The sequence below is a fragment of the Marmota marmota genome, unplaced genomic scaffold (assembly GCF_001458135.2).
Source record: "Marmota marmota marmota unplaced genomic scaffold, marMar, whole genome shotgun sequence".
NCBI classification, from domain to species: domain Eukaryota; kingdom Metazoa; phylum Chordata; class Mammalia; order Rodentia; family Sciuridae; genus Marmota; species Marmota marmota.
In genome coordinates, this window is record NW_025999853.1 from 4,393,083 (window position 1) to 4,405,028 (window position 11,946).

At 47.2% G+C, this 11,946-nt stretch overlaps 1 protein-coding gene across 3 annotated transcripts in view; it reads left to right on the top strand.

The window, feature by feature from the left end:
- The first annotated feature begins 25 nt into the window (after nucleotides 1–25).
- Syn3 (synapsin III) overlaps nucleotides 26–11,946 on the top strand; it is a 444,971-nt gene continuing 433,050 nt past the window's right edge. Inside the window, exons 1-2 of one of the 3 annotated variants that reach the window (XM_048802432.1) lie at nucleotides 27–514; nucleotides 4,670–5,688. The gene's annotated coding sequence lies outside the window, so the exon portion shown is untranslated. Of the gene's footprint in view, nucleotides 5,689–11,946 lie in introns of all 3 variants that reach the window. The other 2 variants (XM_048802433.1, XM_015482794.2) reach the window with 2 other exon arrangements.

Genomic DNA, 11,946 nt, shown 5'->3' on the forward strand with positions numbered 1-11,946 from the left:
GGCATCTGCTGGTAGCCGAGAGCCCGAGCCCGGAGCCGAAATGCCGGTGCCTCCTGGCGGCGGGTGCCTCCCCGGGAGCTCGGCTCCGTGCCCGCGGGTGCGGGCGAGCCGAGGGCCTGGGAGTGACGCGAGGAGCCGCGAGCCGAGCCCCTTCCCCAGCTGCTGCTGACGGGCCCGGCGCTGGACCCTCGGACCGACTGGTCTGCGTGCGGGAACTGCCTGCGGGGCACAGAGCCGGGGCGCCAGATCGTGACTCCTAGAGTCTGCGCGGGGGCCCGGGGGCAGAGCTTGCTGGGAGCCGGGAGCCGCAGTAGCAGGATCGGGGCTCTGCACCCAGCAGCTGCCCTAAGTCTTTAGAGTCCTCGCGACCTGTTGCCTTGGGGCTAGGGTCCGATTTGTCTTGCCTTTTCCTATTTCCAGTTACCCCGAGGCGCAGGAAGAAATCTCAGAGCGGTTGCGTGGCCAAGTTAAGAGCGGAGACCTGCCCCGGTGTATCGCCTGCTGTATTTATTCGGTACTTGTTTGGCTCCTGCGGGCTGAGCGCCAGACACCGTGCTAAGCCCGAGCCGCACGAAGAAAGGCCTTGGGGGAGCTCCTGGGGCTGAGGGATAGTCACAAGAACGATTCAGTGCAGTAGACGGCGAGGGAGCCAGGGAGGTATCAGAGTGGAGGTGGCCAATGAGTGGGGACTTGGAAGACTGGGAGGGGAGGGGTTGCCAGACTGAAAACTACGTGAGTGAAGGATGGGGTGGGCTCTGCTGGCATAGCAGGAATTCCAGGTTGATTTTCTCTCGTGAGGGAAGCAGGAACTAAGAAGTCAAGCCTCCTGATTAGATCATCCTACATCAGACAATAACTTAGGACCAGATGTTGTGCATAGGAAATGTCCATGTGACAGGGGGCTAAACCGTGCAGACCTGAAAATGCAGCCTTAAGAATATTTAGAACTTTGGCCTGGGTGCAGAAGGGCTGTGGAAGAATTCTAACCAGTGCTCAGATCACTCTGGCAGCTCTGTGGACAATCCACGGAGGCTGGCATCGGCAAGCTGGTAAGTAGTAGCAGCTGGTGTTTGGGGGACTTGGCTGCAAAAACCCTGGCCCCTTAAGGCTGCTGTCTGACATGGAGCGCTGTTCCCCAGCTTCTGGGCATGGATTCAGGTGGGAGCCGTTGCCCACGTGATGCTTGCTTCTGCAACCTGCACATCATTCTTGTGTTGTTTCTGGAGCCTGTGCCTGGATCTAGTCATCCAGGATGACCTCTGGAGGATTTTGAAGGGTGTTTTGCTCTCCTTTTCTCAACTTCTGGAACTCTGTGTGCCTTTTTCCTTTCATCAGGCTCCCCTTTCTGTTTTGTACACATCCATTCTCTACTGTCAGAGACAGGGCTGTGTGTAGATTGGTATGGAAGAAAGAACATGGGTTTGCTTGGAAATCAGACCATAAAGTCACTTTAGCTAAGTGCCTTGCAGACATTTCCAATCTCCCAAACTTCTGGTTGTTTTTTGTTTGTTTGTTTGTTTGTTTGTTTTACATAAAGAGAAATCACTATAACCACCGTTCATAGGTTGCATTCCATGGAAAAAGACTCAGAAATTCTGAGATTTGTAGACAAGCAGATTCTTGAAAAGTGTCCTTACACCTCAAGAGGATAAACAGTGAGGGAAGCAGGATGGGGCAGAGGCAGAAGTTGGACAGTGATGCAGTGTGAGAGGGGCCTCGATCCACCCACTGAGGCAAGGGGCCAGGCCTTTGAAGCCCCATACTGACCAGCCAGTGGGTGCAGGCTGCTCCCAGGAAGGGGGCATGACTTTAGGTGACCCTTCAGCAGAACAGTTCCTGCATAGGGACTCCCTAGGGGCAGCTGGACCTGGGGAGGTAATGAGTGTCTCGGTTGTGGAGAGCCGTCCCACAGCACGGACTACACTCTCCAGGACAACTTTTGGGAAGTAAATGAGATAGTGTTTGTGCTGTGCCTGGCACTTGGCAGATACTTAGAGAGTATTCATTTCTCTCTCCTTTAAGTTTCTTGACTGTATCTGAAAATGAATTTTGGAGTTTTAATTAAATAAATCAGTTTTCATGAGGAGACTCCAATAATGACACCACAGTGGCCACTGGATCCCATTATTGAGTGCCCATTATGTTTACAGATTCTCTCATACTTGCCCAGGATTACTCAAAGTTAGGGACTTTTATTCTCACCTTGCAGGCAACTCAGTCTTATCCAAAACCCAATAGGGTCTATGTCCTTTGGCCACAAAACAATAGTAATATTACCAGGCCCAAATATATGATTTGTTACATTCTACAAAGTGCTTTCATTGGTGGATTGGTTGATTCATTGTTCATTCATTTAGACACATGTTAATTCAAGCAATGGGTAAGGAGTACCTCCCAAGCAGTGGGAGCTGTCCTAGGTGCTGGGGATACAGTTTAGTCTACTAAGGAGACAGAGAAGGACATTAAGTACTTTGACTCTTGAAAGGCAAACATTGAAGGATGGAGCATCACACTGCAGAGCCAGGATGTGACAGGGAATGATGGGCTCTTTCCAGTGGACACTCATGATTCAATTTCAACATAACCTCCTGGAAAGGCCTTTGGTCCCTCAGGTGTAAAGCAGATCCCCCTTCAGAGGACTCGTTTATCTATCCACTTCCCGGCTGCTGGTTCTCCCCACTAGACTACAGGTTCCAGGGGATCATATATCACTTTATCCCAAGAGCCCAGCAGTGCTTAGCACATATTTCTTGAATGAATGAAATGAATGAAGGGTGGATCTGCTTCACAGGGCAGTCAGGGAAGGTCACTCAGAGAAGGGATATTCACACTGAGGCATGGGGGATAAGAAAGACTCAGCAATGCCAAAATCAAGAGGCAGATAGAACAGCTTGTCCAGGGACCACAAGATGAATGAACGGAGCCCACCATGATTGGAGCATGATGGATAAGTTTCATGGAGCCATTGGAGGGGAGTGTGAAGTTGAGGGGCCTTGAAGATCATGGGGAGCTTGGATTTTATTCAGTGCACAATGAAGTCATTGAAAGATGTGAAGCCTAGTAATGACCTTATCTAGCAGCATATACCTGTTCTTTTTTTTTTCTTTTGTCATGTGTCTAGGAGGCAAACTCCATGACAAAAGGTGCTCAGTAAATGCTGCTTAAATGAATGAGTGACCTAGTCATGTTTTAAAAGGATCCCAAAAGCCACAAAGTGAAAAGTGGATTAGAGAGAAGAAAAAATGGGACCTTGTAACCAACCAGAAGCTAGTGGGAGAGATCCGAGTGTCTGGCCCAGAGGATGGCCAGGGTGTTGGAGGAAGGCAGAAAGAGCTGAACTCTATTTTGGTTGTAAAATGGACAGGACTTGCTGATATGTTAGAATGGGGAAAGACAAAAAAGAAAGGGATGAAGGATGACTGCCAGGCATGTGGTTTAAGACTGTGTAAATGCCAGATGTCCATCAGTGGGTGAATGGGTAAACTAAAGGTGGTCTATACATGCAATAAAACATTACTCAGCCATAAAAATAAATGAAGTACTACTACATGCTACCACATGAATGAGCTTGCAAATGTAAAAATATACATCAAAGAAGCTAGGCACAAAATTTATAGATTGCATGGTTAGCTTTTTATGAAATAATCAGAATATGTGAATTCATAGAGTCAGCAGATTGATGTCTCAGATTGAGGCTGAGAGAGAAGGGTGTCTGGGACATGGCTTTGTAATTGTTGAATGGTTTCCTTTTGGTATGATGAAAATGGTTTGGAACTAGGTAGAGGTGGTAGCTACATACATTGTGAAGGTACTAAATGCCACTCAACTGTATCTTTTAAAATGGTTAATGTAAAATGGTTAATGTTGTGTAAATTTCACCTCAATTAAAAAAAAAAAAGATTGGGTAGATGCAAACACTATTCACATATGGAAGAAACAGGTCAGGAGCAGGTTGTATGTGTGGGACTAAATTCAAGTACCCTTTTGGAGATGCCCATAAACTATCCGTGTGGAGATAGGCATGGGACATAAGTGTAGGGTCTTGAAGTTGAGTCTGGATTGCAGATATAAATATGGCCGTTGGTAGCACTTAGATCTGCCAGTCGATAAGACAGAAGAGTTCTGGGGACAGAGTGTAGAGGAGAAAATTGAAGTCCTCAATCATTTTTTTACTCTGATTCTCATTACTACTTTAAGAAGAAGGTGCTACTATTCTCATTTTCATATGTCAAAATTAAAGATTCCCCCCAAAATGAACTTGCTCAGGGTCAGATAATATATTCACAGGCTCTCCAGACTGCTTGTCCCTTGCCTTTCCATACTAGCATGATGTCATTTAGAAACTAAGCAAATACCTCCCTCCCTTCCTCCCTTCTTTCCTAGAGCCATGACTAGGTATTCACATAGGGCTGTTCTATGCTGGCCTACATCGGTGGAGAAAGTAGATATGGCTCTTATCGCCTGGTATTACCCACCACACAAGCAACTGACCACAGATATGGGGACCTTAGAAGCAAGATCAGGGATACCTATCTCAGGTTTGGAGGTGGGAGGAGGCTTAGGTTTGCAGTAGGAGCAGAAGGAATGAACTTGAGAAAGAGCAGACTCCCTGGAGGTCGGTGACCTTGGAACACCTGCTCTGAGAATTCCCCTTCCCTTCATTCCCCAGGATTCCCAGGTCACTGGCACTTTCCATCTCATCAAGAGCATCTCTGTGTCCTGTGATCCTGGAGGCAGCATGTAAACCAATGTCTTGGCTTCACTTTAGGTGGGAGCTTCGAGGAGGTATCAAACAGGCTGGCTTTATCCCTTGAGCAAGTGACTTGTCTCCTCTGGACCTTCCTTTGTGTATTTGTGAAACAGAACCATTAATGTTCACTGCTCCGTGTAGGAAATAAATGAAATGATGTCGCAAGGTGTTGGGCACATTGTCAATGCTCAGAATAATGTTATCTCATTTGAAGATACAGAGTCCCTCATGTTCTGTTCATTGTTTAATATATATATATATATCTCCATGCTCCCTTGGAAGGTTCTGATTTAGATGTTCCAAGACGGACTGTAACAATCTGTACATTTAGGAAGCACCCCAGATGGTTCTGCTAGAAGCAAGTTTAGGAACCATGGGTTTAGACCAAATACTCTTTGCTGTGGTGACGGTGAAAGGGTTAAGCACCTAGAAGCAGAATTTTGCCTTCTAGGAATTATTAGCCAATGACTGTGCTGTCTGGTGATGTAATGTCTTGGGCTGGCACTCCATTGGTTAAGTGTATTGTTTCTCCTGCTTTGCTGGGTGAGGAGCAGAGCTGGAGCCCAAGGGTTAATAATTTTGTGGCAGCAGAATCCATCCCCCCACCGCCCCCCTGCTTCTGCTAGGTGTGAGTATGTGGCAGGGCCCAGCAGACTGTTACCCTTCTCTTTCCAATAACAGCCAGCCTCTCCTCCTCACCTCCTCCCAAGCAGAGCACATGTCCCCCGTAGTACTACAGGGGAGGAGGACTGAGGAGGGGCAGGAGGAGGAGACGGAGGAGGATTCTTTAGCGAAAAGGGAGCCCTTTCAAAGTTCCCTGCTGCAGTCTCTCCTAGCCACCTGGGATGGGCACAGCCCCATGTCCCCCTGATGAATTGCTAAACTGCCACCTGCTTCTGAGCATTTGTTCAACCTGGTGGAATCCTCAGAACCAGGAGGTGAGCCCAAGGTTTTGGAAGAGGGAGTGGGTCTGGTGGGGAGAAGCCCTGGGGCAGTGGGAGGAAGGAGCCCTAAGCTGAAGGTCAGGTACAGGCTGCCGGTGGCCTGCGGTGTGAGCTTGGGCAGGACAGTCTCCCTCTCTGGATCTGTTTGCTAATGTGCACGATGTGGGGCTTGGATTAGGACCCTCAGAGACTGACAGGCACCACTGGAAATATGCTCTCTTGGACCTAGAAACGAACATGTCCTGGGTGCAGCTTTCTGTAAATGCTCCCTGAAGATAAGGCTTTCCTTTGGGAACAGAGGCAGGAAGGGGGCCGCTCAGCCTCTATCTCTAAAGCCAGCTCTAGACCAGGCCCCTCCTTACATTGTCTGGGCTCCTTCTGTAGTGCTCTACCTCAGCGGAGTGGAACGGACAGACTCTGGGCTGGGATTTCTCCAGACATTCCTGAAGGCTTGATCATATTGTTTGAGGGGAACCTTTGGGTTCCTGACCCTTGAGATATCAGTGTGCCTTAATGAATTGGGACACTTTCGTAAGTGTTCCAGGTTGGGGCTCTCAGGGTGGGGAGAGGAATCCTGCTTGTGTTGTAGATGGCATGGTTATGATGGTTTTCTTATTTGTGTTTAATGGAGTATAGATATTACCCCAGCTTGCAACTTCTCACCTTGTCCAGGAAGGATCCCAGTGTGTGCATGCCTGCCCAAGGGGCAGATCAGAAAGAGTAGAAGTGGGGATAGGAGTGGGGAGCAGAGGACCTGGGAAGGGCTGCCTGCAGGAAACTGGCTTCCTGTCACAGGCAATTCAAGGTACCCTTGCCTTCCTTAGGCCTACTACAATGCTACCTGTCTCTTGCAGTCTTCTAAAAAGATACAGAAATAGAAAGTTCTGCTATTTTTTTCTTTTTAGAATTCAGTTATACGTGGGAGTTCCCAATTTCTTTAGGGAGAATGGAGGCTGCAGAGGGTTTTCTTTGTGTCTTGTGTGACCCTTGACGTCTGCCACTCAGTGTGGAGGCTTTGCTGCTGAAGAACACGTGGGTCGTTGAGCATGTCACCAGCCCCTCTGAGCCTCACCTCCCTCATTTGTAAACCACAGAGGTAGGAAGGAGTCAGACCAGCTGGTTTTACCTGGTCATCTGTGCTTTGGATTGCACTAAGCCTTTGGGATCGGAGCCTGTTGATTAAGTGGGGTTGACGGGTAAAGAATGTTGGAGTAAAGGGACCCAGGCAGCTTGTGTCCTCTGGGTGCTAGGCGCTTTACATGTACTTTAGTCATTGCCCTCTCTCACCATCCCCGGGAGTAGGTGGAATTGACTCCATCCTACAGATGTGAAAATCAAGGCGTGTGGAGGTTGAAGGACTTGCCCAAGATCATCCACCGGGGCAACGTTAAGGCTGGTATTTAAACCTGGGCAGGTGAATACACCGGGGGGCAGCACATGGCAGGGTGAGGGTGGGTCTGGATCTGGAATTCTTGTCCTACCACCGCTTCCTTGCATGCTCTTCTTTTCACTAGCAATTGTGCACTGACTTTGAGAGAGACTTGCTTGCCCAGATTATTGGGGATGGTCCAATTTACTGTCTGACTACCGAAAAGCAGAGCAACTGTGTCTCAAAGGAACCTTGCAACATTGTTTGGAACAGATCTGTCAGTTCATAGCTGAGAGAGTGCAGGTCCAGCAAAGTTAGGTGATCTGTTCCAGGTCACTCTGTGAAAGCAAGAGATGAAGACCCAGCCCCTGTCCTAGGTGTCTGAAGCTGTATTTACCATTAGTGAGGTTTTTAAAGCTTTCATTCGGGAACTTTGAGATGAGGTGAACTGAGTTATTCTCACCTCCAGGCCCCTTTGAAGGGCCAGCAGACTAGACCCATGGAACACAGGTCTGGCACTTGACATTGTGGTGGGCGTCTGGGACATGAAGGGCAGTAAGCAAGCTGGCGTTAGACCTGGTCGTTTTCCTGGAACAGGTTTAGTATGTGAGCAGCGTTTATGAGTGGTCTCACTCCCAAGTCAGTCATGTTTCCCAGTGGAGGGGCTGAGACCCTGACCCTGTCCCTCATGTGAGGCTGGCCTGTAAGAGCTCTTGCCACATGGTTTCTGTTCTTTGTCTTTCCCACTCTGCTGCATGTTTCTAAGGTGCGGCTCCCAGAATGTTAATCTTAACTAATTAGTGGATCTGTCTTGTGTGTGTGTGTGTCGGGGCGGGGTGGGGGGGTGCCAATATCATAGATGAATGGTAATATACACCCAGAAACAAAAACCATCCAGTAATTATTAAAAAGTGCTGGGTGAGTACTTGATTCACTTCATGACCACTATCACATTTAAAAAAGTATTATTCTAACACCAGGCTTCACATATTCAAAAGATTATCCTAGGAAAGAGGAGGGCTTATTATTATTGTACAGGTCTGGAGGAAAAAGCTATAGCAGCTGGTGGCAGTTAGGAAGAGTACGCTGACCAGGAGCTGGTCGGGGGGCACAGTCCACCATACTTGCCCTTTTTATTGGAAGCGGGCAGAAAACCCCAGAGCTTTCTGCCCTGGCAAGGAGTCAGACTTCACAGCCTTTAATGTCCCTTCTAAATCTAAGATTTCTTGATCATTTCTCAAGCCAAGAGTAACTGAGGGGAAGTCAGAGTACATAAGGGCTGTGTCTTACTCATTCTTTGGGTTCCAAAGCCATACTACAGGCAGGAAATTATGCATAGCCAAAAATACCCTTGAAAATATTTTAACCATCAAAAATATGCATTATACATAGTGTTTGTGTATGCAACCCTGAACAGCAATTCCTGTAACCAGTGTGCAAAACACTGGCCTAGACTAAAGGGTAGAAAAAGAAAATCGGTCTGTGTTTTCCTCCTGTTCTGTCTTTAAGGTAACTGTCAAGCCATAAGCTGGTACAGGTGACACAGAGGATTCTCAGGTGCTTTTGCTTGCTTGCCAGTTTGCATAAACAGCTCTAATACTTCCCTACATGCTCAGTGTTTTTAATGATAATAAAAATTCAATGAGATGCTCCATGTGGAAACACCCAGCCCAGGAACTGTGGCAGAATAGATAGGTGGGTGGAGGGTGACCGGCATCCTGGCCTACCAGACTTGTCTGGGCCAGTCTTTGAAAAGTTTTAAAGAGTGTGGCTCCTCTCATCCGGGTTGGCCTTTCTGGATTCTCCGGTTCCTGTTCACTTTTGCTTCTAAAATCCAAAGTTTCTAAAAGAATTGGCTCGGAGGGGCCACAGACCTGAGTTCAAATGCCAGATGTTACCTATCGTCGTGTGACATTTGGTTTGTCACTTAACCTTTCTCTGTTCAGTGTTCTCACTTGTCTCACTTGTGAAAATGGGACTCCTGGGACCTACCCTAGAGGGTGTATGGCAGGAATAATGGAGGATGTGGAGAGAGAGCCTGGAACCTACAGAGTAGGATCAATAAATGTGAATTTATTCATTCTCCTTGGAAAGTGTTACAGGGAGATGTTGTTGTTTGGGTTTCTTTCTTTCTTTCTTTCTTTCTTTCTTTCTTTCTTTCTTTCTTTCTTTCTTTCTTTCTTTCTTCAATCTCATCTCAAACTACTTTGCTCACATTAGTAGCATCTCGAGGAAGCTTTCTACAAGCTCTTGGGATCCCTCACGTGACGTTTCTCTAAGAATGCATGTGCTTACAGCCGAGCCCCTCCTGGCTCATCCTCATGCCCGTTACCTAAGTAAGCACCAGAAGGTTGCACTGGAAGGGAGATGTTGAATTGAATACGGTTTTGAAGCAGGAATGACTGACGTGAATATTCTGGGCTGGGGCTGCTTTACTCAGGGGCCAAGTGAGCTGGTGATTTGAGGGATGAGACAAAGAAGTTTTCGCGCCAGTGTATAGCTTCAAATTCAAATCCCTGGGAATTGCATTATTGAATGCCCATTTCCGGGGAGCTCAACAAATATTTATGGAGCTCTTACCCTTTGGGAGGAAGCCTTCTAAGGGCTGGGGATCTGTTGGGGACAGTACAGACAAGGTTCCAGTTCACCTGGATCTCATATTCTGGTGGAGAAGGTAGAAAATAACCATAAAACAAATATGCTGTATGATGTCACTTAGTAATTAGTGCCATGAAGAAAAACAAAGTGGGATAAAGGCCTAGGAAGATGTCACTGTAGGAAGTCAGTCAGAGCAGCGCCCTGAGGAGTTCATGTTCTGCAGAGCCAGGAAGTTTGGGAGTAGGCTTTGGAAATATCTATGGAAAAGAGTTGCAAGAGGAGGGAACAGGAAGCAAGTCCCTGGGCAGGTGGAGAGGAGGGGGAAGCAAAAATTAGGGAAGATGTGATCAGAGGGGTACCCAAAGCCAGGTCTGCTGGGGACACATGGCCCATGCAGGAGACTTTGGAGTCTATCCTAAGTTGGAGGTTTTGAGCAAGGTAATTACCAGCATTCGCTTGCTATTTTAATTGATTTTTGTTTTTAAATTATCACATGGTAAAATTGTGTTTGTTTGGGTGTGTTGTTCAATGACGTTTAGCTCATGTACGGATTCACGCAGCTACCAGCACCATGGTGAGGAACCCGCACATCAACGCACCATCCTCCACATAGCAAGGTCCCTCCTGCGGTCCTTCGAAGGTTTCCAATGCCCCGCCTTTAGCCTTTGGTAACCATGGAGCTGCTCTCCATCCTTATAGTTGTGTCTTTCCAAGAATGTCACAAATGTCACTTTGTTTTTGTTTTTTTTTGGTACTAGGGATTGAAGTCAGGGGCACTGGACCACTGAGCCACATCCCCGGCTCTATTTTGTATTTTATTTAGAGACAGGGTCTCACTGACTTGCTTAGTGCTTCACGTTTGCTGAGGCTGGCTTTGAACTCAATCCTCCTGCCTCAGCCTTTTGAGCCGCTGGGATTACAGGTATGCGCCACCGCGCTCGACACATATGTCACTTTTAAAGAATGTCACATACATGGAATCCCCTGGTATGTAACCCTCCGAGGCTGGCTTCTTTCCCCCGGCACAGTGTCTTTGGAGGTCGTCCATGCTGTGTGACTCAGGAGTTGTTCCTGTTTATTGCCGGCTGGTGTTTCACGGTGGAGATAAATCATGACTGTCTGTTCACTCCTTAAAGGACATTGGGGTTGTTTGCAGCTTTGTGGGATTAGGAATAAAGGTGCTTTAAGTATTTGTGTTCAGGTTTTATGTGAACATAAGTTTTTAGTTCTCTAGGGTGAATACCCAGGAAGGAGTTGTCTTCCTGGGATATACGCCACAGGACGCAGATTAAGTTGACATTTAACTTTATAAAAAACTGCAAAATTATCTTCCACACTGGCTGTGCTATTTTGCATTTCCGTCAGCAAGGTGTGAAAGTTCCAGTGGCTCTGTGTCCTTGTCAGCATTTGGTATTGTCAGTATTGACTTTAATTCAAACATCCTGTGACCTTAGTGGAATGTCACTATGGTTTTAATTTCAATTTCCCTAATTTGCTAATGATGTTGACTATCTTTTCATGTGTATAGTTGCCATCCTTATAACCTCTCTGGCAAAGTGTCTATCCAGATCTGTACTCCCCTGGACCCCCCAAATTGCTTTAGTTTTTTCATATTGTTAAGTTTTTAATACTTTTTATCCAGAAGATTCTGAATACAAACACTTTCTTGAATAGGGGATTTGCAAATGTTCACCATATTTTTAAAGGGTCATTCTGAACGTGTGTGGGAGGGAAACTGTCAGGGCAAGGGTGGACACGGAAGGATCAGTGAGTGGACTATTGCAGTAGTTCATGGGGGACAGACGACAGTAACTTGGATGAGGATCATGAGAGAGGCGAGAAGTGGTCAAAAAAAAAACTTGAAAATAGAGGCACTTGAACTTGTGATGGATGAGATGTGAAATGTGACGAAAAAGAGGAAGCAAGAAGGGCAGTAAGGCTTGTGGTATTGAGACTTTATAATTCTGGCATAGCCTTTGCTCTTAAGGGGTTTAACATCCAGCGGGGGAGGTTTACTATAAGCAGCTCACCTGGAGTTTGAGAAGGTGGGCTCTCACCTGGAGGGTGAGAAGGTGTGCTGTCACCTGGAGTGTGAGAAGGTGTGTCTCACCTGGAGTTTGAGAAGGTGGGCTCTCACCTGGAGTGTGAGAAGGTGTGTCTCACCTGGAGTGTGAGAAGGAGTGCTCTCACCTGGAGTGTGAGAAGGTGTGTCTCACCTGGAGTGTGAGAAGGTGTGCTCTCCCCTGGAGTGTGAGAAGGTGTGTCTCACCTGGAGTGTGAGAAGG